The sequence below is a fragment of the Sebastes fasciatus genome, chromosome 24, assembly GCF_043250625.1.
Source record: "Sebastes fasciatus isolate fSebFas1 chromosome 24, fSebFas1.pri, whole genome shotgun sequence".
In the NCBI taxonomy this organism is placed as follows: Eukaryota; Metazoa; Chordata; class Actinopteri; order Perciformes; family Sebastidae; genus Sebastes; species Sebastes fasciatus.
In genome coordinates, this window is record NC_133818.1 from 9,129,692 (window position 1) to 9,157,185 (window position 27,494).

Consider the following 27,494-nt stretch of genomic DNA (forward strand, 5'->3'; position numbering starts at 1 on the left):
AAAGAAATAATATTACAGTGCCTAACAGAAAAGTGTGCGTGTGTGTGTGTCTTGACATCGGAGTGTGTCAGTGGTGACAGGAAGTGATCCAGTAGCGGTCTCACTGCTTATGACGGGCTGTCGGACGCGAGATCCATCTGTGTGATTAGCCGCTGGACCGGATGACTCGCCTCTGGGACGGATCGATGTGAGCTGAGATGACGCCCGCCCGTCAAAAATGACTGTGTGTGTGTATGTGAAGTACATAAGTGTGTGTCGTGATGGGGCTGCAATATACCGTAGTTCTATTCTACTCGTCCTAAACGTCTTCTCCAATACATACACAAAAAGATAAGGAAATGATGCAGAAAAAATATAGTTTTGCACTTAATTAGATATGATGTACTAAAATCATAGCGCATTAAACTAAAAATTAACAAAAGTATCTTTAATTCACAGATCCTTCAGTACAGACATAGAAACTGATGCCACAAGCCTTCACGCCTACTCAGTGTGCTTGTTTTTCTTCCCCTGACACCCTCCTCTCATCTTCCATCCTGTCCTTGACCAACAACTAAATGGCCTCCATCCTAGCATGATCCTCCAGCACCTCGTAGGAGTCACTTGGGTTTAAAAAAAGCCCAGTTGATGGGGCTTGACTGGAGGGCCGCAGTGACAGATGAAACCGAAGCTACTTCTCACGGCATCTCTGATTAGATCGTCTGTCTTTTTGTTGGCCGTCCGACGCGGTTAATGTCTAATCATTTTGTGATCAATAGAGGAGCGCGGCCTGCCCTGTTGGAAAGATGACCTGACCAGAGATCTCAGAGGGAGATAATCCACGACTCATTTCTCACTTTCTTTATCTGATGGGAGGCATTCCTCACAGCGGCCGACCCTCTGCAGGAACTCTGAGCCTCTGAGGAGAAACGCCAATACCTCTTTGACCTCGATGTTGTCTCAATGACTCACACTCAAGCCAACCAGGAATAAAGGCTGGGCGATATGGCTATATATATTTCAATATTTTCATATTTTCTTTTACTATTTGATTAAACCCGTTGATGCGTAGGATCACACCAGCATGATCATTCTATTATTCTCTAAATTAATCTAAATTTAGAGGGAATATATCGAGCATATATGACATTTCAGAGGGCTTTAATTTTGAAATACCAGATCAGGATGTCCTGTTATTGTGTGAGTGACACTGTGAGGTGGCGTGCTATTATTTTGAAGTCAGATTGGTCTGTGGAAATTAATTTTTTATTATTAAGATTGACAATTTTTTCTCTTAAATACAGTTTGCAGGCAATAGTTTTTTAAAAACAATAATTATTTTATTTATTATTTAATATGTAATAATTTTGTTTAATTATTGATATTTATTAATTTATTAATGACTGTCTGACTTATTGAATGAAGGTGAAATTGCCAAAATTTAGTGCAAGTTTTGTTTTTTTAGTTTCATTGATACTAGATGAAACCGAGCTCGCTACAACCTAAAAATCGCAAGTTGCGTTAATGCGTTAAAGAAATTAGTGTTAACGCATTATTATCACGTTAGCTTTGACAGTCCTTGTTTTAATGTTTCAACTAAGACAGATTTAATCACAATAACGAGTCGTGAGCATTGACCATGTCACTCTGATCACTGGGAGCCTCACTGAGTGTAGCCTCATTGAATTGTATAGGAAATAATCCGTTTTCTAGTGCATGCAAGGCCACAAAAAGAGGATCCTGTCTTGCTGTTACAACACCAAAACCAAAACATGAGCAAGTCTGATCTACAGTATTCCTACAAAGACTGAGAATGATCATTCTTTTGGTATAACTTGTTTATGAAATGTCTGTTGTGCTCCTCTGCTGTAAGTGTACATCTCAACTGTTTGTCAGAAGCTCATAATAATACAGCTATGTGGAAAAGGAATCATTCTTCCAGTATTTTTCTCTGGGTGGAACCAAAACATCCAGCCTAACAAATAAAAACCTCTCTAGAGCCCAAGGCCATTTGATTGAGGCTTCTTTCAAACCATTATTTCCCAGAATCCTCAGGTCCTATATCTTTGTCTCTGTCAGGTCAGTGTACTTCTCTGTGCACCTTTATCCTGTTCTGATAAACCAAGTGAAGATGAGGAAGGCAGGAGTCACACAAGGAGAGAGGACGAAGGCTTTTTTTCCTTTCCTCACTGCACTGACAATCACACACTTTTCTACACATCACAATAAGAGAGTCAAACAGTTGCCCTGACAACAAACTGCACCCACTCGCCACTGTGAAAAAGACAAGTTTAGTTTGTACTCTGTTAAAGTTTCAATTAAGTTGGAATTGGATGTGTTTCGACCTTGTCACTCATTCCTGAGTGTAGCTCAGGTCAGGAGGCGGGAGGCGGGGAAGGATCGTGTGCAGCGCCAGAGATCCTAAAAACTCTTAAACATAGTTATTCACTGACCCCCCTCTCTTGCCGCAAATTCATTTTTCCGTCTGTGCCCTTGAAAGGAGGATGTCTGAGAGCTGTCAGGATCAGAACTTCTTGGTTGCGTAAGAGCAGCCACGCTGAGGCGGCGTGGATGTTGAACTTGGCGGGTCCGGCTTCAATGAGGCACTTTATCTGATTGATTTTTCTGCTCCATTTGTGATGGAATAAATAGTCGGCTAGGGTTTGTTTCCAACTGATAAAACTGAGTTAGGGACTGACAAAATGTACCAACTTTACAAAAATATATATGAATAAAGTAAAGGCACTGGCATGAAATCAACTAGTACAAAGGTGGACTCCAATTAAGGCTGGGTATCGTTTAAAAAATTACAATGCCAAAACCAATAACAGTACCCTTAAAGTGATACCGATACCAATAGAGTACTTCATTCAATACTTATCATGTGAATGGAAGCTGTGTGTGTCCCACTGGCTATCTAATCGCTGCTGCACTGCACAGCGCTCAAACGGCGGTTCCTGCTGACAACGCCAACCCCAACCCACAGTGGCGGGACCACGTTGTTACAGAAGCGTAGCGCCCACTAGGGGTGGGAATCACCAGAGGCCCCCACGATATGATATTATCGCGATACGAGCTTATTGTGATTCTAAACATTTTACAATATGCTGAGTATTGCAATAAGATATATTGTGATTTATTACCTGTTTTCAATGCAGCTTGTCAACATCTGTTTTACCTAATAAGATACAGTTTTCACTCTGTTCATCTCAGCGTTTTCATTCACATATCTTGAGGTCAGAGGTCAAGGGGCCCCTTTTGAAAATGGCCGACAGTTTTACCTCGCCAAACTTTTGCGCAAGTTTGGAGCGTTATTTAGCATTCTTCCCCATCAGCTAACATGACATGGTTTGTACTTATCGATTCCTTAGGTTTTCTAGTTTCAGAACGAAAAAAGGTAAATTTTTCTTTCTTTTGGGGCTTGACTGATATTAAAGGAACACTTCACCCCAAAAAGGACCATTTGTAAAACAATGACTCACCCCGTGTTGCCTTGAATTCTTGAAGACAACTTTGTTCTTCTCGCATGCCTCCACAGTGAATGAAGAATCTAGAAACAAAGAAAAGTCTTGATGAATTAAAGTAAATGGAAGCCAGGTTTAAAAGACAGCAAAACTCGATAAAACATCCGTTTAGAAACTCTCACACAATTCATGCAGTATAATTCTCATTTATCTAGTTGTATGCTCACTACTTCCCAAACACATGCCTCTTCGCTAAAACCTTACTATTTAAAACACTTCGGATTTGTACGGCCAAGTAACGTGTCTGCGCAAGCATGAAACTGTTTATGCGGAAGTGTTTTAGATGATTCTTCAGGAAAGTCAAGCATACAAAAATGGTAATTTTGGGGGTGAAGTATTCGTTTAAATGACCTAGTGGCTTTGCACAATTCGTCCAATAAATCCTGTGTGCTTAAAACTTAGTACTGACAACCATTTTCCAATTTATGCGGGTGGAGATGTGCTATTAAATACGTATTTTCCACCTTCCAAGGGCCCATTGGTTTCAGCTATCAAAAAATCACTTGAAACTTGCTCAACACACATAATGAAACACAGGTGGTTTCCCTCAAAGTTAGTTCATTTTAGAGGACATTTAAGGTTGTACATGATGTTGGCAGAGGGGATAAAACAGGGGCTACTGCACACAGATTATGCACTTATTCTATATACATTATACAAAATAAATCATCTGTTACACTCATGAAATATGTAATACTCTTCTGTCTAACTGTGCCTTTTAATTCTGTCTTATCTGAGCACTGCACTCCAACCATAAAGACGAGTGACTAACACTTAATACTGCAGGGCTTTATTTGTTGCCATTCAATAACCAGGCCTGCATTGTACCTCCCATTAAATGACTAATTAAAAACACCCACAATCAATGTAAGAGTTTACAGATCATCTTTCTATCAGTTTAATTAGGCTAATTGCTATTTGCAACAGTGCTCATTGTCATGTGATTTAATTAAGTGAAAAATTAATAGATGAACCCGCGATGAGAGTCATAAAGGTTGTGAAGAGGCAGTCTGTGCTCTAAGCTTGATGGGGTTTGATCAACAGGGACTGTCATTTTATTTCAATTTCTGAAATGGCAGCGATGATGAGATTGAAATGAAATTAGATCAGAGACCAAAAAACAAATATGAAATAAGAGGGCTAGTTCTGATGTTAAAGGAGTCGTTGGGAAACAGATATAGTTGAGAGTTTGGTCGGTTAAACTGAGCATACACTGTACGATTTTAAAATGTTGTTGTGTAATTATTGAGATGTTGTAGGTATATAATTAGTTCAGGTCTCAATGAGACTTCCTGAAAGAATAACTGTTAATGAATCAACTTTAGTGAACGGCGGCAGTGTCTGTGAGCTCTTTATCGCATCGCTCCCATGATTCATAGGGAGGCGTTGGACTGTATACATTATGTGTTGACTGTCAGTTTTTACAGCTAGGAGTTAAGCACCTGCTATCTGTTTAAAGTTGACATTGCTACAACGCACATTCCTATCACGCCACCCCCCCTTGTTGTTTTAGTGCCTGCGAAGAGTTTATGGGCCGTACATCAGCGGTATCAGGTGATACATCTGAGAGGGAATTATCCGTCTTCCCACTGCCAGGTGGAAAGGTTATGCTTACATTTATATAACAGTACGACTGAGAGAGAAGAAGAAGATGAGGAGAGAAAGACGTTAACTGTTATAGTATGAACTGTACAGTGAAATCACAGAGGGAGTGAGCAGTAATCCAATAACTTCTTGTACGGCAGTCAGCAGTGGGTGTAAATCAAACATACATCCAGGGCTGAGGAGGTAAAGTCAGGATTTCTTTGATTTCAAAATAACGTCAAAGACAACAATTAATCTGATTAAAAAGCGCTAGATAATAATTCAGATTTATTGTTTTGGATCTGCACTAACGATGCACTTCAGCCTGATTTATTTGTACACCGTGTGTGCCCGGAATTTATTCACAGCTCAAGCCACGAAACATTCTGCTCATTTGTACATTTGGTGCAGCACATACTGAATCGTTGGTGTACAGGGATACTGTGAGCAATATCATGTATTGTTTTTTGGGCATTCAGTCGATTAAAATAGTTAATCTTGATTAAATCGCACATTTTTTATGTGTTCAAAATGTACCTTAAAGGGAGATTTGTCAAGTATTTAATACTCTTATCAACATGGGAGTGGGCAGATATGCTGCTTTATGCAAATGTATGTATGTATTTATTGTTGGAAATCAATTAACAACACAAAATAATGACAAATATTGTCCAGAAACCCTCACAGGTACTGCATTTAGAATGAAAAATACGCTCAAATCATAAAATGGCATTTTCATTCACATATCTGGAGGTCAAGACATTTTTCCTCGCTAGAATTTAGCGTAAGTTTGGAGCGTTATTGAGCCTCCTCCACAACAACTTAGTATGACATGGTTGGCACCAATGGATTCCTTAGGTTGGTACCAACGGATTCCTTAGGCTGGCACCAATGGACTACTTAGGTTGGCACCAATAGATTCCTTAGGTTGGCACCAATGGATTTCTTAGGTTGGTACCAATGGATTCCGTAGGTTGGTACCAATGGATTCCTTAGGTTGGTACCAATGGATTCCTTAGGTTGGTACCAATGGATTCCTTAGGTTGGCACCAATAGATTCCTTAGGTTGGCACCAATGGATTTCTTAGGTTGGTACCAATGGATTCCTTAGGTTGGTACCAATGGATTCCTTAGGTTGGTACCAATGGATTCCTTAGGTTGGTACCAATGGATTCCTTAGGTTGGTACCAATGGATTCCTCAGGTTGGTACCAATGGATTCCTTAGGTTGGTACCAATGGATTCCTTAGGTTGGTACCAATGGATTCCTCAGGTTGGTACCAATGGATTCCTTAGGTTGGTACCAATGGATTCCTTAGGTTTTCTAGTTTCATATGATGCCAGTATATTCATTTTAGCTTTAAAACTGAACCCGCCACAACGTAAAAAATTGCAAGTTGCGTTAAAGAAATTAGTGCCGTTAAAATTAATTTGCGTTAACGCATTATCATATTAATACATTCATTCGTGGTCTGAAAGCTCAGAAAAATCGACCTCCTTCTGTAAAAAAAAGTAAGTAGCTTTTTTGCTGAGTAATATTCGCCTTCTGTGTGAAAATACTCATGACAAAAACAACAGTTTGGAAAAATATATTGACGTGCGAAAAAACGCTGCCTTAATGGTTTCCTATTATATTTTGTACAGTATCCTATGGTATTTTTTAAAAAATAATTATTTAAACCAATGTTGATGTTTGTGTTCTTATTATTGGTCAAATTTCTTTTAAATATAATTTTTCCTGTTTTTGTTTTGTTTATATTTGGTATATTGGTTTTTGTTGCCTAATGTAATCTCGGCATCATTAAAAATGAGTCCAACCCTCAATGTATTCCCGAGAAATAAATAAAGGCTGAATTAATAAATGATTAATACAAAAAAAGTATAAAAATGCAGCAGCCAGCATATTCAATTAATAAAAGGTCAATGACAGCATGTGTCAGCCCCCAACAGAGTGCCTCCCTATCGAGTCAGCCTGCATACTCTCAGCATCAGGTGTACCACAAGGTTTATTTAACAATGAAACGTGTGCCCTGTGACAGACTATTAAGGGTAGTACATTTTTTTACAATATATTAATATTTTTAAATTATTATTCAGTATCATCAGTATTACAAGTTTGATTATATTTAATTTAATGATATTATGGAGTACATGTAGTACAGTCCTGCCACTGACCAAAGCAAAATCCTCGTATGTGAAAACCTACTTGGCAATACACCGGATTCTGATTCTGATGTTGTCCTTATTTACTGGAGTTCTTCAACAAAGTAAGGAGCTCAAGTTTCAATTTAAAATAAAGAACGGCTTAAGCCTGCCTGCAGTGTCAGATGGTGCACGCAAGGACAACAGGATGAGATGGAGGGTGTGATTAACACTTTTGATATCCACCACCACCAGTTCTCTGTTCTGTTGTCTTGCTCTCTCGTTCTCTCCTTCTTGGCTTTCAGATTTAAGATAAGATGAAACTTTAATGATCCCCATGTGGAAATTGGGTCGATGGAGCCGCGAACAGTAACGAGACACAGCGATGGAATACAAAAGCGAAAGCAGGTCTTATAAACACATGCATATAAGTTAAACATTGGTACACTGTGTTAAGTGTGGAAAGACACTAGAAAATAGGCAAATCTTTACACACGGCCTTATTCCACTAACCAAATGGGCTCTTTTGTTAATCTGCCTTTCCTCTAAATCGTTCGCCTCGGGTGAGTAGGCAAGCTTATTTTCTCTCTTGGTCATCAGACCCACTATAATAACTAGAATAAATCACAGATGAGTTATTTTTTTCCCCACAGTGGTGTTCAGCAGAAGCCAAATTCAGGTCAAATCGGTTATTGTGTGTAACTGCAGTGGTTAATCAATATGTCAAAAGATTTGGTAGGAGCAGGCAGAGCTAAAGGAACTTTACCGTGACTGTTACGGTCGCCGAGGTGACCGTTCGGTATTGTTAGTATTGTATTGTTGCATGTTGCTGTGCGGCGCTGTTCCCTGTGTTCTTTTTCTCTTGGTGCGTCCAGCTGTCCCGTCGCTCCAAGACGACGTCACGTCTTGGAGATTCCCTTCGGGGCCACGCCTCCGGAACGCTCTCAGGGGGATGCCCTTTGTTTCCCGCCGTTTGTGGTCCTGCCTCTGCCACGACACAAGTGATTAGCCAATCACCAGCCGGCTGGGCCGAGGGGGAAATAATTAAAGGCCAGCTGTGACCAGACCAAGGCGGGCAGTGATTTCATTTGATCTGTTCCCCGTGCCTCTCGACTGTGTGTGTGGAAACTGTTAACTAGAACCTGTGTATAAGTCCACTGGAGTCAGTGGACTTTAGATTGTAATATTAGCTGTTAACTAGTTTGAGGTACTCGTGTTTAGTATATTTTGCTGTGAGTAGAACAGTTGTTTGAGTTGTCTGCTGGTTAGGCTCGTTCAGGGCTAGGGTGTGTGCCTTTTTGTTTCCTCCGTTTCGGCCACCCCTAAACCCTCGTTTTCAGTTGTACTAATTCCATCCATTGTATGTGTTATATTGCTTTAATTTCAATCACTAATTAATAAACAAGTGATTGCCTGATAACATCGGCTCAAAGGTTACTTCCTTTACCCCTACCCCACTCCGGGTTGTAACAGTGACAGAGTTTCTAATGTTTGGCCTTCAGTGTTAAACACTGTGGTGAAACCTTGAATGGCGATGCACGATGTTTTTGATCTTTGAACTGTGAGTTGTATTGATTGTATTCCTCCATACAATATATTCCTAAAGCAAAGGCAGGCAGAATGACCAAGTTGCTATAAGCATTCAGGCTTCACCCGACCTGATCTGTAAAAACTGAATTGGATGCTAGCTTTAGTTGAAAGCCAAGGAGGTCTTTTAAAAAATGTTCAGGGTCTGTATTTATCAGAGTAGGACATCAGTCCTAACTGTGATCTTTTTGGGACCGGGAGGAAAAACATTTGGACTTTCTTAACATAGGGGAATGACCTGTTCAGATCGGCAGGAGGTGGCTTTCAGGTAGAAACACACTTATGGATAAACACGAAAACATTTTTTGTTATAAGAACATACCATTAATCTCATTATAACGTGAAACTTTCATGTTAAAATGTGATAACTTATTGTTATAACATAAAATGTTTCACGTTATAAGATAACAAGATATTTTCATGTTGTTACGACATACAAACTTATCATGTTATGTCATGAAATTTTCACTATTTTATGACATTTTATGGACAAAACAATTCCGCAAGTAAATAATTGCTTGATTTCTTGATCTTAATTGATAATTGATATAACCTTATAATAATATGAGTTATTTAACTATATTATTTACCTATATACATACAACCTACACATAAAAAGGTGTTATTTTTAGCGTGTTGAATTGTACCACTGTCTGATATCTTGAACTGCAACTGTCAAAAAAGTACAACACATCATCATAATTTTTACTTCTCCTTGCAGAAAGTCAGTGTGGGTAGTGTGAATATCTCTCAGTCCCACTCTGAGGTTTAACTTTAAGTGTCATTCCTGTGAGGGATTCTGAGATGCTTGATAAATACAGGCCCTGAAGTGCTGTTTATTTTCAGGTCTCCCTGTACAGTTCACCTAAACTTGGACAAATTGAAGCAGTTGTCCTGTCCGCGTGACTGCTACTTCTGAAGTATTGCATCAGTATGGAAATGGTAAAATTCGATAAAACTTCCTGAATTGCGAAAGTTTTAACGCTCGCTTGAGTTGGTTTTTGCCTTTGTCGAAAAAGAGTTGATGTGCTAAATGGGTTTTGGAAACGCCTTTTGCTGAATAAATTCTGATGTAATGAACATTTAACTCATATGACTGATCAGCTGTTTTTGCTGTTGGCGTCTTCTCGGATATATATTTATATCGTCTTAGTCGCCGGACAGCATGAAACATGGCAAATAGTAGCTGACATGAAAAAGCAACTAAACCCAATTGAAACCTCTACTTCTTCTACTCCGTTTACTGGTGGATTATAGCCATGCGTAGCCTATAGCGCCAACTTCTGACCAAACTACACTGTAGCCGAGTTTATTTGCATTTCTTTTTTTGCGACATTTCCAAAGTTTGCTTAACAATTGACTGGAAACACTGCTAGTGACAAGAATAGTAAGGTAGAAAACAGCAAGTAAACCAGTCCCTTTTTGGTTCAAGTGCATTTATGTAACTATTGCACATGAACCAATGTAGAGTAATTGAAAAAATTGTCCATATGTGTTGAATTGCAGAAAAAATTATATATATATTTACACCTTATCAGCTTCCTACTGTAGATAACAAGCCCAGTGTGTGCAGACGTGGATATGTGCTTTACTGTTAATCTTATCACTAACTCCAGGCGGGGGAGTCTTAACACTGTGACACAGTGAAGGATGCTTGTGCTTGTTCTTATTATCACCATCTGGATGTTATTTATGTGTACATTCAAGATAACATGTCCACAGATATGCAGTGATTCATTCATTCACTGATTTACTCAGAATACCCCTTTTCAAACACACGCATCTTCCTCTTTCACTTCAAGCACTTTACCGTAATGCTAATTTTTATGCATTGTGTCGGTCTGATTTGCATGAACCCTTTTTAATCGGAATTAATTAAGTATCTTACACACATCTACAAGCACACAAACCTAAATCCATGTATGGAAAAGAGACCACAGGAGGTGTTGGATGCTTCTGCTGCCAGAAATGAGTGACAATGGTGATGCAAAACACATTATCCTGCGGCCACACTGGTAATTATGGTTTCTAATATGGGACCAATTAGCCAGACCCATCAAGCTGTATTGCTCTGAATGTGCAATTAGATTTAATTACAAGATAGAAGTATGGCTGATAGCAAGAGACGATGAGATGAAAAATACAAGCTCAACGTTGTCCTGTCTTTGACTGTCTCATATTGATATGCTGGCTATATGAAGGGGAAGGCACACTATAAGGCCAGCACTCTAAATTTAGCCCCATTTGGAGTCTTTTCAGAGGCAAAATGCATTGGGGTTTGGAACAACCATGGAGAGTGTCATTTGGCTCTGAGTGCTGCAGTGTGTGCAGGCTAGCCAGACTTCTGACATCATTAAAGGAAGAGGCCTCAGCAGAGAAGCAGAAAAAGTCACTTTCAGCTAAACTTATATCGACATATATAGTCCAACTGTTCACCTAATTCGACTGTCATCAGGCCATTAAATAGGCGTTATCAGTCGCTATAAGGATCATAGATATGGGTCATTAGGGGCCTACTACGCCTACTACGTTGTGAAACTTAAAAGCAACATGTTCTCACATGTAAAACTGAATGAAACGTTACGTTTTGAGCACAAACAAAAAGGCTTCTTTAGGTTTAGGCAACAAAACCACAACTTTAGGTTTAGGCAACACAACTGCAACTTCTTTAGGTTTAGGCAAAAAATACAGTTAGATTTAGGCAACAAAACTGCAACTTGTTTAGGTTTAGGCAACAAAAATACTTGGTTAAGTTTAAGTTCAAACATTGTATTTTGGGTTGGAATAACTACGCGCACAAAGACAACTACATATTGTTGGTTTCACACGGGATGCAAACTCCGGTCTCCTGTGTTTTGTGATCGTCCATCGTCCCCGACCTCCACCCCTTATGGAGTTTCACACTGTCTATACTACAGTGCCTGACTTCCGCTTCTGCTCCTGTCAGAACTACTACAGTCGCTAGAGGTCGCTGTCGTGTTCTTTTATGCCTTCTTTTGGTGATCTACCATGTGAATAGATGATGAAACCTACTACTGGGTGTAGTAGGCCCCTACTGACAGTTTAATCATCTGATATGTAATATAGTAACAGTAGGATATTTGGGACCTATTAAAAATAAACCTGTATTTCCGTATATGTTCCTTGTCTCTGGTGATACTAGCTTCAAAATACAGTGCAAAACCTCCATGGAGGATATTTTCACAAAAGTCAGATACTCTGCTGGAAATCGTAGCTGAGCTATGTGAGACACAGCCTGAGGTCAGAGCTCAGTTTTGGTTTGACTGGCCAGTTAGTGAGGGCTGTCAGCTCCGCTTTATTGTTGCTACAGCAGCAGTGATGTAGTGGGAAATAACACAGGTGAGCTACCGCCGCTCTGTCAATATCACTCTTGTTCTTTTCTTTTTCCAGAATAGTGTAGTTCCTTTCTCCAACTGTCTTTCAGCTTGGCTTATCCTCTAGACTGATATTACTGCAATGTACAACAGCTACAATGTTTGCACAAAATTTTCATTATTTTAAGAATTAACTGTGTCCCCAACACTTAGCAACCATAACTAGGCTCGGCAGGCCTGCCAAGCTGTTTGCACAGCGGTGTGCATGGGGTTCTATTAAGAAATATTTAGTATCTAAAGCAGTGATTCTCAAAGGGGGTCCATGGCACTCTGTCCGCAAAATAATTTGCAAGAAATTATAAAATTTTGCCGTTTCATTAACAAGTACATATCTACAGATAGGGTGTCATTTGCACTATTTTGTCCAATAACCCCAACCACGTTAGCTTTGGGCCAATAGAAACTCTGATATGATTGTGTCGTGTCTAGAAGGTGACCCCCAAGTTCGGAAAACGTGCAAAAACTCTTGCTGCCAGACAATCTCTCCTAACCTTAATCATTCAAAATCAATGCCTAACCTTAACCATTCAAGGTCAATGCCTAACCTCAACCATTGGAGGTCAATGTCTAACCTTAACTATTGGAGGTCAATGCCTAACCTCAACCATTCAAGGTCAATGCCTAACCTTAACCATTGGAGGTCAATGCCTATCCTTAACTATTCCAAATCAATGCCTAACCTTAATTATTTGAGGTCAATGCCTAACCTCAACCATTGGAGGTCAATGCCTATCCTTAACTATTCCAAATCAATGCCTAACCTTAATTATTTGAGGTCAATGCCTAACCTCAACCATTCGAGGCCAATGCCTAACCTCAACCATGCAAGGTCAATGCCTAACCTTATCCATTGGAGGTCAATGCCTAACCTTAACCATTCAAGGTCAATGCCTAACCTTAACCATTGGAGGTCAATGTCTAACCTTCACTATTCTGAATCAATGCCTAACCTCAACCATCGGAGGTCAATGCCTAACCTTAACCATTCAAGGTCAATGCCTAACCTTAACCATCCAAGATCAATGTCTAACCTTAACTATTTGAAATCAATGCCTAACATCAACCATTCCAGGTCAATGCCTAACTACAACCATCTTGTGAGAGTTTCGCAACTTGGGGAATATAACCCTAGACACGACCGGATCAGACATGGCAATGTTGAGAGCCCTGCTGAGGCAATAGAAATGCTGTGAGCTGTGAAATCCGTATTTAGCCATTTAATAGAAATCCTGATGATTAGTCTCATCTATTTCTAATTAATAAAACAAATAAACAACAAATAAAAACTTTACAGAACAGTATTCAGCACACTGTGCAGTGTAAACAACTGATGCAGTAAGTGAAATTTAAATGTAAAAGAACAAAGACAAACTGCTGGTCACAAAAAAAAGAGCATCAGCACTGCTGCTGAGTTCGGCTCGCTGCCTTACTTTGTCAATATTTACCGCTTACAGTTTGATGTCGGCTCCAATTGTAAGTTTGTCTTTTCCCTTAATGAGATTTGTTCTGCTGATTCTTTGTCTGCCACACTCGGCGACAACCAGGAGCCATGCAAAGGCGAGCAAATCAGGCCCGGATCTGAACTGAGACGCCATAATGAGCACAATTTCGCAGGCCCCGCTGCAGGAGAGCCTAATGCCCTGTCAGTAACCTGCTGTGAAGTAATGACTCTGCACGTCACTCTCTAATGCTATTTCCTCAAACGTACACACAAACACAGATATGGAGAGAATAGATGTACACCCATGTGCAGACAAACAACAGTGTTGTTTAAAAAGCGTTTGATTATGCTCGTTTACCCCAAATACACTAATGGCCAATTATTCCTGATATTTTTCCAGCGGTAAAGCTAGCCAGAGTTTCAACTGAAAATACCCAGCAGACTTTGTCCTGTGAACTATGTAGCTTCATGAAGGCTTATGGAAGTAGGAATCCTCCCGTGGCCAGTGGGCTCATTCAATACAGGCCAGGCTTCTCTGCAGCACTGACATTTGTAGGGCCTAATAAAGCATAACGCTGTATTTCTTTTCCCCTTTAAATAGGAATTTGTTTTCACCCTGACCCTTAGTCGGTAGTTTTTCAGTATCTGCGTTGCATTGTATCCCCCAGAAATTTATTATGGCCTTGATGAGGCCTATTGGACGCCATTGCATTAAAATTCTCCACTAAATCCAATACTAGTGAGTGAAATAGTTTCAGGTTGAGTGCAGGTCAGCTCCAGAGCAGGTTATTTTTCTGTTCAGACAACGGCCAAGTGTACAGACTGTAGATATGAAATATAACAGAGAAAAGCTGGAGCAGAAATAACTATTTTCACGTTGAAGCTACATTCCATCTAAATCATAATGTAAACTAGAATTACCGCCTCCGCCAACCAGTCAAGTTGCAGTTTACATCCGTGTCTGTCCAAGTAGTTCATTCTTGAGTCTAAGTGGACATTTGTACCAAATTTGAAGACATTCCCTCAAGGCGTTCCTGAGATATCGTGTTCACGAGAATGGGTTGGACGTACATACACATCGCAGTGAAGGAATTTCCCCTACGGTGAAAATGATTGGCTCAACAGCGCGATATACGGTATTATTTCTGTTTTGTTTTTTTGCCAATTACTCCATTTAACATTGTGCTATATAAATAAGCTTTATTGTTAGGATATTATTAAGTATATTGTTGCTTTTTATTTCACAGATATTCTAATTAAATACTTGTTTATCATTAAATGCAGATCATAGAAAAGCAATGAGGCGCAGCCTTTTTTCAGCTGAGCTTTGGTTGCTATGATACGGAATTCCGCAGAAGTAAAAATGTCGGCACAAGGTAGAGTACTTAGTTGTTACCCAAAGTTGAACATTTTTCAACTCTCAGCGACCAGAAAAAAAACACCAAACGCTCAGAGCTCAGCGCAGAATAAACGCTCAGTGCCTCATCACACTGTTGCCGTCTTTTGGTTATGATAAAATTGTACTATTGCTAAGATGTGGGAACAGACCAACATTGCCACAAATCTGAAGTCTGACATGGTAAGAAACTGTGGGTGCCCACAACTACGACAATTATTATAAGTCATACTTTAAACCCGGGACTTGGACACTAAATGGCCGTATCAGAGCCTCAAACCAGCCATCACAAAAGTAATTTGGTTTTGTTGGTCACAATTTAACGGTCATTGCATGTCAAGCCTACAGAACTCATAGTTGTCAATCTCCATTTATTGGAATGTAGCCTCACTACTCATTGGGGCAACCATCCAAATGGTACAAAATGGGGCCCAAGCTGCCCAAAGCCATTTTCCTCCTGAGCAATCAAATAAAAAGAAGCCCAATTAGGTGGAAAACCATCTAATCTGGCAAAACTGAACATTTGTTTTCTCTTCCAAAAAAGTTTGACCAACACCATAAAGCAGCATATTTGCCCACTTCCATGTTGATAAGAGTATTAAATACTTGACAAAGCTCCCTTTAAGGTACACTTTGAACAGATAAAAAATTTGCGATTAACTTGCGATTAATCGTGATTAACTATGGACAATCATGCGCTTAATTGCAATTAAGTATTTTAATCGATTGACTTTTCACTTCTGATCAATTGACAAATACACAGAGCACTTATTTGTCATATATTAATCAAATTCTTCAAAGATATGTGACTTTAACTTATATAGAAAAAAGTTATGAAATTGTATCAAATGGGGCACAGCATTTGATTTTGCCTAAGATGATTCAACTAAATACTAATAATTATGATAAAATAAAATGAATAAAAACAAAATCATTGCATACTTGACCACCCCAACTGTGCACATTACGCAGCAGACTGGAGTGTGTTTGCCTCATTAGTTGCTCAGGTACGCAAAGGATGTTTGACTGCTCTTTGAACATGTAGCTGCGTCGCAATTTGGACTAACGCTGACATATTGGTGACATCAAAGAGAATATAGGAGAGGCTGACAGATACGGCAAGTTATATTGGGGTGACATACATACACACACACAGCTATCAAAGTGTTATCGTGTGTGTGAGAGAAAGAGAAAGCATTAGGAGACAGAAAAGATGATTTGTGACATTTTGCATATGTTGAATATTTGTTTTTCCAATTTTTCAGCCGTGTGTATTCTTGTGATTCTTCAAAAGTTTTGACTGTTATTGCCAAAACCAGAAATGTCAATAACAATATACTGTCCTGTTGTGCTTTGAGACAAATAATAGTTTTCCACTCTCATGCAGCAAAAACACAAAATTACAGAACATTGTAGCTGTAGCTCTGCAATTATTTTCCACGTCCTGCTGCTTCCAAACAGCAGGGATGTGGAGTTACAATTTTGCCAGAGACAGCAAGTCACTGATTCTTGGGAGATGGTATCATTTGCATAACACAAACTAAGGTGAATCAAAAAGGATAGAGAGAAAACATGGGCAGAAAATGACAGAGAACAGAGACAAAAGTGGATGTTAAGAGACATAAATATCACACTGTTGGAACAAGCTATGGAGTGAGAGAAACATCAAGAGGAGGATTTCTTTCTACCGGTGTCACAGGGGATTGGGAGCACAGGGAACAGAGATACACAAGTCTGTGACCTCAGCCAATAAAAATTGCTTTTGTAAACCTAAAAGTCCCTTGTGACACCCATCGTGGGGTTTTATGATCTCTCTTTGCAGCGCAACAGCCTCCTTATTCCCTCGGTGTATGTCACTGCTGTCTGTTTACCCGCGCATAAAGATGGGAAACAAAATCCAACAGAAGACGGAGCTTCCCTTTGAGATGTAGCGCTGGGGTAGAGTGACGGCTGCACTCTTGAACCCGGCTTCTGATTTACTGTCTTACTCTGACAAAAGGCATTATCAAAAACTCTTTCTTTGCCCCCAGTCTGTACTTTTAGCATAGGGGTGGAGCTGCTTTTTCAGTGTCATTTGTACATGACACATAACCCCTCAAAATAAGATGCAGAAATGACTATCTGCATTGCTACCGATGCACTTATAAGTTGCTAATTGGACTGTAAACAATGACCGCATGATGGCACGTAAGCTACAGCGCAAGTTTCTTTGTCTTTTGTTCCCCTGCAGGGGCTCAGCCTGCCAGCTGCCATCAATCAAACACAGACACAGATCTCTTGCACTTTAGTTGGGACCATTAAATATGTTTTAATTTCAAATTAGTCTGACAAAGAGGGACCATAATGTTGCAGTTTAAAGGCCTTGCACATGTATGGTTCACTGTCTTACTCCGACAAAAGGCATTATCACACACTTGCTCTTTGACTCGTGTCTTTACTGGCAGCATATGGGCTAGGCTGCTTTTTCAGTGTCATTTGCACATATATGTATAAAAGATGCAAAAAGGATTCTCCGTGTTGCTAAGGATGCATGAATAAGTTGCTAATTGGACTGTAAACAATGACCGGTGCACGGAAGAGGAAGTCTTGGCCCAGATATCTGCTGGCTACACCGGAACACTAGAAATATTCTCCATTGCCCTAATTGGCGTCAGACCGATAGCTGATTGGTAATGAGATTGATGGCATGTAAGCTACAGCGCAAGTTTGTTAACTTTGTCTTTTAGTCCCCTGCTGGAGCTCAGCCTGCCAGCTGCCATCGATCAAACGCACAAACAGATCTCTTGCACTTTAGTTGGAACCAATAAATATGTTTTAATTTCAGATTAGTCTGACAAAGAGGGACCATAATGTTGCAGTTTAAAGGCCCTCGAAATCTATGGTTCACTGTCTTGCTCAGACAAAAGGCACAAACTTGCTCTTTGACTCATGTCTTTACTGTCAGCACGTGGGCAGAGCTGCTTTTTCAGTGTCATTTGTGCATATGTGTAAATAACATAAAAAATATTCTCTGTGTTGCTGAGAATTAGTGTGTAGGTGTGTGTGCGTGGGTGGAGTTGCACTCGTTGTTATGTGTCCAACTGTTCCTAACAATGCATCAGTGGATGTGACAGAGTGTCTCACCAATGAGTTGGCCACTATTGAACTCCAATACTCCTCTATTCTGTTTCAGCTCGGTACAATTTGCACTACTGATGGATTCAACATTGTTCTCTCTAACTTATAAATTAGATGAATATTTAAAGCTAGCGAGCGTGACCCACGGTGTCTTGTTACAGCACTTGAATGACAATGCCGACCCTGTGCTTTGGGTGAAATGAAACGGAAAATGAACAAAGCTCTCGCGGAAAACGTCTTAATGACTCTTAATTATCTTTGCCATAGTGCCAAGTGATACACCAGTCATGTAGGACACACTAATCCCTCCTACGCTAACTACATGTATTGAGCAAATGTCTTCAGCTAAAAATAGGTCTGTGTAGAGAATTTGAATTCCTCTACAGGTATATCAAAGAAATTGAATATAATAACTCCAACATGCTCATCTGTTTATTTAAAGGCCCTGTGAAATGAATGCCCACAATTTTACCCTGTTGTTTGGGGTGATCAACACTTCCAACATGTTAAATCTGCAATTGTACATATCAGTCTAGCACTTGCAGCACTAACCCGTGTCAGATTTCTAATCACCAGCAGCTGTATGTCTTCAGTTATCCTGGATGATTAGACCTCTGCTCAGCAGGAGGTCCATATATATGCAAATAAACATAATAAAGGCGCGAGTTTTCCCACTTCACCAGGTGAGGGAGATGTCAATCAATAGGCCTTTTTCACCACATTTTGACATATCACAGCAGTAGAGCCACAGGTGTAAACAATCTAAATAATAATTCCATTTAGCTGCTTCAGATTCAGGGCCTGGTATTGTGCATCTCACTGTCACAGCTTACGGGGACACTTGAATTGATTATGGTGCTTTTCCTACGATGACAAGTCCAAATGTCTGATTCTGTAGACGCCCACATAGTCCAGGAGTGAGGACTAATCAGAGGAGATAAATCAAACACCTATGCGAAGGCACTGGATAAACTAATCTGTGCGTGGGAGTTAATCGTCGAACACAAAGTGGTGAAAGTAAAGTCATGCAATCATGTTCGCATCAACCTCAAAGATGATGTGTGTTTCTCTGACGGCAAAATCTCCCCGCGACGAAAAATAAATTACTTTTCAAATCATAATGAGAGCCTCTCTCATGACACTACACTCTGAGAAATAAGGGCCTCAAAAGGGTTCTTCCTGAAAGGCTGAGGTTCAAGCCAGAACCGTTTGCTTCTGAAGAACCCTTTTTGAAGAAATGGATCCTCCCAGCCCACACCCCCAAAAACTGTGATTGTTGTGGGTTGAGAAGGATATATGGAATATAAATGGAATATAAAAGGGTTCTCGGTAGAACCCCCTGGGTTGGTTCTGGTTAACACCCTGAAGCCTCAATTATATTCCTGAACGGATGTGTACAAAGGGTGCTCTGGACACCACAAATAGGTAGTAGTTCTGTTTATACATAAGTAGTTTTGTTGCTTCAACCTAAGTAGTTTTGTTGCTTAAACCTAAGTAGTTTCGTTGCCTTAACCTAACTAAGTAATTTTGTTGCCTAAACCTAACTAAGTAGTTTTGTTGCCTAACCCGAGGTAGTTTTGTTGCCTAAACCTAACTAAGTAAGGATACCTAACTAAGGATACCTGATCGAGCTATTTGAGTCAGTATTGGCCTGATATCCGATCCAATATCAGTATCGGTGCATCCCTATCTCATTGGGGATTCTGGTAGGAACCTTTCACAGACAGTTCTAGGTATAACCCTTTATGTTGGGTTCTAGGTATAACCCTTTATGTTTGGTTCAAGGTAGAACCCTCTGAGAGGGTACCAGCTGGAACCTTTATAAAAGGTTCTACCTGAAACAAAAAAGTGTTTCCTATGGGGACAAGCCAAAGAACCCTATATGGTCCTAGCTAGCACCTTTATTTCTAAGAGTGTACATATAAAACGCTAACGTTACACGACCACGAAGTGTGTCCTGCAGAGCCAGCATTAAATTACACAGGCGTAGGAAGGCAGGACTTCACACTGTATGGCAGATCATTTTCTGTTCTATTCACCCCGGCTTGTTTTACTCCCTCCTCTCATTTCATGCACAATAACTCTCTAAGATAGAAGGGCTTACAGTTGGGGTGATACAACGCATGAACTATTACTGAATATCTTACAGCAATTCCACATTACATTTCTAATTACATTTTAAATGGGCTGATGTTCAGAGATTCCTTTTAACCACTTGCATCAGAAGATTCTAATATGATTCAATTTATTCAAGTTATTTTTGTGCAAATATCTTTACCAGAAGGCCTTCGGCAGATTTGTTCATGACACAGATTTAAGCACATGTTTACGCCGCTTCGGGCTGTTGTTGTGAGTTCAAAGTCATGTTGGAGGATTTTTAGTGTTCCGTTATGGAGAAATAATAATTGAGTGGGCGTTAATTATGCTTAAGTAGTTAATGGCTTTTCTGTGTAGGAATTTGATGAGTTTGTAGCTCTAAAATAAGCTGATTTCTACTGTTAGAAAACACAATTTGGATTAATTATACTTTCAAGACCCATTAAGAAAACATTTATAGCATTGGATCAGCAAGATGAAGGTTTTTCTTTATCGCCCTCCCTCCCAGACTGTCTTCTGATTGCTATCACGCCTCCACACGGGTCCTCTGCAAACCTTCCATGTCCAGACTGGTAGCATCCCTCCCAGGCAGCTGCTGTCCAGATACGCATCAGACGTGCACAGCCACAGTCTACCACGGAGTCTATTCATCTTCCCCTGCCTGCCATGCACATTTCATAAGTGTCATCGCATTCTGTTGCGGCATTAAGTTGCCGGGGAATCAAGCAGCCGCTTATTTGGAGCCCATTTATTTTTCTTATGAAATACTGTGTCATTACATTCGCTTCATCCAATTAAAGGGAGGTTGAGAGAGTGTGAGCGAGGAAATATATACAGAGGAGGAGGATAGTTTTATTTCCGTGCCTGGTCATTTACATGACCCATTAATCAACAACAAACCTTCTGATGTGTATGTCCACCAGCATCTAATAGCATAATATATTGACCTCATATAAATATGAACAGCTTACATATAACATCCCAAGAGATGACATTGACCTTGACTTTGATGACTACATACCCCTGACACATGATCTAAGAGAGGACAGATGTTTGATCAGGCTGTTCTTATGCACCGTTCATAGCTATACCTACAATAAGTAATGCACTGTAATTCGTATATATCCCACAAAATCAATTTGTACGTAACGTAATAGTGAAGTAGGAAGTACAAAGAGCGACAAACGCTGCCCAGGGAGGAGGTCGGGCTGGATGGGTGGGTACAAAAAACACTTTTTTTCCCAGGAGACCGCTGTTTATAACCCGTGTGAAGCCATGAGTCAACGTTGATTTATTTGTCACGTAACTTCCGTACAAAATTTACGCAACTTTTGCAGTTATCTTAACCGAAAAAACACAACTTTTTCCTAAACCTAAGTATTTTTTGACACACAACTTACGTACTTAAGTTACGCCTCTTCGGGGATTATTTCAACCCAAACCACGATTCCTAAACCTAAGTAATATTTGTCATGTAACGTCCGTAGTTAAGTTATTCCACTTCTGTAGTTATTTCAACCCAAATCCCAATCTTTTCCTGAACCTAACTAAGTAGTTTTTGTTACGTAACTTCCATACTTAAGTTACGGCACTGCCAGAGTTATTTTAACCCAAACCACGATCTTTTCCTAAAGTTAACGTAGTTTTGTTGTCTAACCTAACTTCGTAGTTTTGTTGCCTAAACCTAAGTAATCTTGTTGCCTAAGCCTAAACCTTGTCGATCTACTCCTAAACCTAACTGCGTAGTTTTGTTGCCTAAACCTAACCAATTTGTTTCCTGTGAAGACGAAAGTTTATTTTGAAAAGACTGTATGCATGGAAATACGTGTTGCTGGATATTTGTAAGAAAACGCACGAAAAATTTGAAATAACTTTTGGTAAGACATCATACGAACTGTATGAGAATATGTTGGTTTGATACAGTTTGGAATATGTAGAATAACCCATATCTCTGAGCATTTTAGGTTTTTCCTATAATACCTCCTGCTTTAACATGATTCTGAAACACGTCAACACACATGGATTGTAAATCATCCTCATTTTCCGACAGCAACATGTTATTATTGACAAATGACACATATTGACAAAGAAGGATAATTACAATGGCGGCCTTTTTGCTCTCTGGAGATGTACGGCGGGGTAAGCTGACTAACGCCTCATGCGCTGAAGGTCACACGTGCACGCATCGATCACACCCAGGAAAAGTGAGAGGAAGAGCTTGATTGAAGCACATCAGCAACGCTATTCCTATTGAACTGAAGCGGAGGGAGACGGAACAACAGTGTGCGTCAGAAAGGAAAAGGCAAGTCGAGAACAGAGCGGTATGGGATCCTCCTGTACGCTTTGACGTCGAGCATTCTCCTTGAGCGCGCCGCCAGCGGAGGGTCCCACGGTAACCGAGCAAACAACGATGCTAGATCACTGAGGCAGCCGCCAGGTAGGAGAGTAACCCTGCTTTAAACCAACATGTAGCGCTGGCCACATCCTTAAATTGGCTCTGTACTCTTAAATGTACTGCACACACCCACATGCTGTAAGTCACGCTGCCGGCAGCACACATCACACCTCCACATGCTGATATACACTACCTTTAACAATTCACAATCCCTCTGATCTCTCTAATCTCTGGATGTACGACATCACTCTTCCTCCTGGTGGATTTATATGAAAGCTGAACGCCACAATAGTGAAATAATAGAGAGGATAAAGTTGGGGGAAAAGTTTTGACAGAGCTCGCTGTTTCCCAGCTACGAGAATGTGTCCACCTGCTGCTTTTGGATGTAGCTCAAAACTGATGTTTTGTTCACCGTCTGAAATATGTTAAAAATGGTAGCAAATCTCACACCTGCTTGAATAACCAGCAGCGACCATTAACACGTTGTTGATGAGTGTTGTTTTTTTTCACATTGTGTGCATAAAAGCTGTTAAAGTGAAAAGCCTCCTAAAGGGAATATCTGCCAACGTCCGTGAGGCCGTTCTCTTTTGCTCACCCTGTCAGGCAGAAACCTTGTGTTTCGAAAATGTCAACTTTTCACAGAAGCAGCCTTGTTTGCAGCCTTGAGCGCCGTGTTCTTTTTGGCTCGGGCCAGTGAAATAGGTTTGAGGAGACCGAAGTTACATACATTTCTCGAAACAAGGGCACTGTGTGGTATTTAAGTTAAAGTCGCAGCTCTCTCTGCATCTTTTCTTGATTGATTTAATCATGATTTATTGCAAATTTCACATTTTTTATCTGTTCAAAATGTACCTTAAAAGGGAGATTTGTTAGTATTTAATACTCTTATCAACATGGGAGTGGACAAATATGCTGCTTTATGCAAATGTATGTATATATTTAATACTGGAAATCAATTAACAACACAAAACAATGACAGATATTGTCCAGAAACCCTCACAGGTACTACATTTAGCATAACAATATATTAAATCATAACATGGCAAACTGCAGCCCAACAGGCAACAACAGCTGTCAGTGTGTCAGTGTGCTGACTTGACTATGACTTGCCCCAAAACAGCATGTGATTATCATAAAGTGGGCATGTCTGTAAAGGGGAGACTCGTGGGTACCCATAGAACCCATTTACATTCACATATCTGGAGGTCAGAGGTCAAGGGACCCCTTTGAAAATCTTTCCTCGCCAAAATTTAGCGTACGTTTGGAGCGTTATTTAGCCTCCTTCACAACAAGCTAGTATGACATGGCTGGTACCAATGGATTCCTTATATTTTCTGGTTTCATATGATGCCAGTATCTTCACTCTAGCTTTAAAACTGAGCCCGCTACTATATTCGGCATATCGCAAAATGTTTAAAATCGCAATAAGATTGTATTCTGACTTAAGTATCGTGATAATATTCTATCGTAGGGCCTCTGGTGATTCCCACTCCTAATATATAGCTTAAAATATATATAAATATCATGAGAATATGATGCCTCGACTCTCTTCGTGCGTTCACTGTACTTCCGTTGAGGTGAATGAGCACGGCAAGGTGAGAAAAACATCGCCGTCCTTCCTCCTCCTCCTTCTTCGCTAACTTCTCTCTGGGCTCTCAGTCCGTCCTGGCAGCCGAGGCTCCAGAGTCCCTTTTGTCATTTCCACTTCAATTACAGCCGCCTTCGCGACGGTAGCCCCCCCCACCCCCACCCCACAGCACTGCACATTTTCAGGTGTCCCTTGAAAGACGGACCTCTTCGCCCGTTCAGTTTGCCGAGTGATCAAACAGTCACAAGCGCTTTGATAATCTCTCGCTCCCAGGCACTGCCGGCATCTTCCCGGGACGAGCGGTGAGTAATGAGAGTGGGGGTCTGAGCCAGGCCGTTTTGGCGGCGTAATCCCTTTCATAATACCCTTCATTGGTGGGCCAGGGGTCATAAATAAACAACAGCGAATGGCGGCGGCGGCGTCACAGACGGCTGGGAGGCAGCGTCAAAGGAGGGCGGATTGTGAAGTGGTCCTGACCGGGAGGAGGGGCTGTGGGGGTTACGCCGCTGACGGCTGCGAGGGTCACACGGTGCCGCGGTGTGACTTGCTGCACACACTTATTATGCTGGAGGTGTGACGGGGCGGCGAGGAAGAGGAGGAGAGGAGGGAGCGCTGAATGGCAGAGCTGTCTGGGGGTTATGTTGACTGCTGGACCTTGTGATGATAGGGAGCTCCCGTGGGGAGATGGGGACCTAGAAAACAGCGTCCCTTCTGCAGATGTATACCCTTTGTGTGTGTGTGTGTGTGTGTGTGCGCATGACTGCATGTGCATGTGAGGGGTGTGTTTGTGCATGTCCCGGTGTTGGTCCGCCGGCTGCAGGGCGTTTCACGGCGACCGGCTAGGTGCGCATTTGCAAATCGCTGCAAGGTCAGAGCGGGCCTCGTTGCTCAGTGTCAAAATGGAGGACAGGAAGGAGGTGTGGGGGGGGGTGGGTGGGGGAGAGTCATCATTGTCTCTGTGGGGGGGCCCCCGGGGACCTGAGTCCTTGTTGAGTCCTTGAACTCCCCTCTTCTCTGCCGGCTCACAAACAGAAAATAAACGGCTGGCTTTCTAGAAACACAGAGGAGGAGGACCCGGTGGTTTCATGAATAACATGTTCGGTGGTCTTGTGCTACAACAGGTTGAGCTATTGTTCAACGGGCAAATGTAACGGTGACAAGACAATAGAGTTCTCGGGTGAATTAAGCACCTATCCATTTATAAAGTGCTAGTTATCTCAGGCAGCCACAATGGATCAGCCCAACAGATGTCTAAGTCCTTCATCCTCCAGAATCATACAAATCCAACCAGTTCTTACTCCCAACTCGTCAAATACCGACACTTGGTCACTTGGTGTCTGATACCGACACAACGAGGCACCCTTTAGCGTCGCATACGCATCGGGCCTTCAACCAAATCTAATGTAAACCCATCTGTGTCATTATTAGACTCTCAGAGCAACTGACGTAGCATAAAGAGCGAGAAAGTCCGCACAGGATGGGTGGGAGGGGCGGTTCGGTGGGTCCAACAAACACAGGACCTTCACCCACGAGACCTCGGTTCATGTCCAGTGTGAAACGTTAACAATTTCTTATTTTATTTTAATTTTGTTACGCATTTTACACACCTTATTATCACCACTTACGTAACAAACGTAGGTATTTCATGTAACAAATGTAGTTATTTTAACCCAAACCCCAATCTTCTTTCTAACATTCTTGTTTGGTGGTAAACTGCGATAAGTTGTTTGGCGTCTTCAGATAACTTCTGTTATGATTTGAAGCTATATAAAAATAAATTGAATTGAATAACCAGTAGCGGAACTTATAACATTGCTGTGTTGAATACTGTATTCTGATAGGTCAATCACGGCGTCCTGCGGTCTGTAATTTCTGTATAACAGACCGTTGTTTTGTGTAACAGACCGTTGCTATGTATAAGAGACCGTTGCTATGGGCGCAGCTCTGATGTCGGATTCTGGAGGACCGTTTTTGTGTCAAAATATTGATTTCTTAAGTAAGTAGCCCAGTAAAAAGCGGGATAATGTACAGCTGTTGGGTCTCTAAATTATAGAGTACAGTCTAGACCTGCGTCTCGAGATAAATTCTGGTATGATTTGACGCTATATAAAAATTAATTGACTGGCTAAAAACGAGCCCAGGTTCACATCCAGCCATATATGGACCAGAGCTGTGCTGACACGTATCCGCTTATTTGTAGATATTTTTCATATCAATTTAACAAGAGCTAAAACGATTAAATCGAAAGAAAATTAATCGGCAACTATTATGATAACTGATTAATCGTTCAAGATGATGATGATCTGTAAAGGAATCCATGATCAGAGTATATTTCATGCTGGTTTTTCCTCCTTTCTTGTGTCGATCTATTTACAGTTTGCACTGAAATTACCTCGAGTGTCACTTCAACTAACAGCGTGCGGGCCCGTGCCCACCGCAGCCCACAGCTGTGCCCCTTTAAACTGAAATTAGCCCTAGAATTACTTTTACATAACATACCACCGACACAAAGTACTTAGTATGCTACGCGGCCCACTTTGAGCCACCAGAGACGGCTGCAAAAGCCGCCTGCACTCCCACGGATTGCTGCGGAGAGTAAGCATGTGTGGCAGAGTGCTTACGTCCAGAGAAATACTTTTGGGCAGAACTTTTGAGAGTTTAGGTTTGTCTTTGAGGTAGCAAAAAACAGAAATGTTCCGGAAATGTAACAGCGAATGTCGACATGTTTACCAAGACGGAGCGGTGGAACTGAAACTGGTGGGATAAGGACGAGGAGACAAACACTCAATCTACTATACCTTTCCTCCTTTGTCATTCTCTTTATCTCCTACCTCATTTTCACTGCGCTTTCTTTCTCGCTCCGCTCTATTCTCTTGCTTCCTTTTTATTTTCTCTCTAAAAAAACACGGGGAAAAATGAAAAACGACCTAGTTGATAACGGGGGACATGATAAATGGCCGTTGAAAAATCCTGCCTTTTGAACCTGGTTCTAATTTTATGCGGCATCAAAACACTATTGTGCCAAAGTCCAAGCCCCCACCTGGAAGTAAAGGCACTGCAGTACATAAAAGCCCCCTTATGAAGTGTGCTGTCAGTGTGCAGAGGGAGGGTCTATTCATCTACAGAGTTTAGCTTTATCAAAGTCACGCATGGTTAAGAGTACGCGATTGCTCATTGAAAACACAAAAGAGTAAAGGATTTGGGTAAGGAGAAAGCCTCGCGGTCCCCACGCCCCGGTTCATTTCTAACA

The 27,494-nt window shown here is 41.0% G+C and overlaps 1 protein-coding gene across 5 annotated transcripts in view; it reads right to left on the reverse strand.

The window, feature by feature from the left end:
• Window positions 1-27,494, reverse strand: part of LOC141763234 (beta-1,3-galactosyltransferase 1-like) — a 115,547-nt gene that overhangs the window by 23,637 nt on the left and 64,416 nt on the right. For all 5 annotated transcript variants that reach the window (XM_074627761.1, XM_074627760.1, XM_074627757.1 and 2 more), the window contains one exon: window positions 3,462-3,529. The gene's annotated coding sequence lies outside the window, so the exon portion shown is untranslated. The remainder of the gene's footprint in view (window positions 1-3,461; window positions 3,530-27,494) is intronic.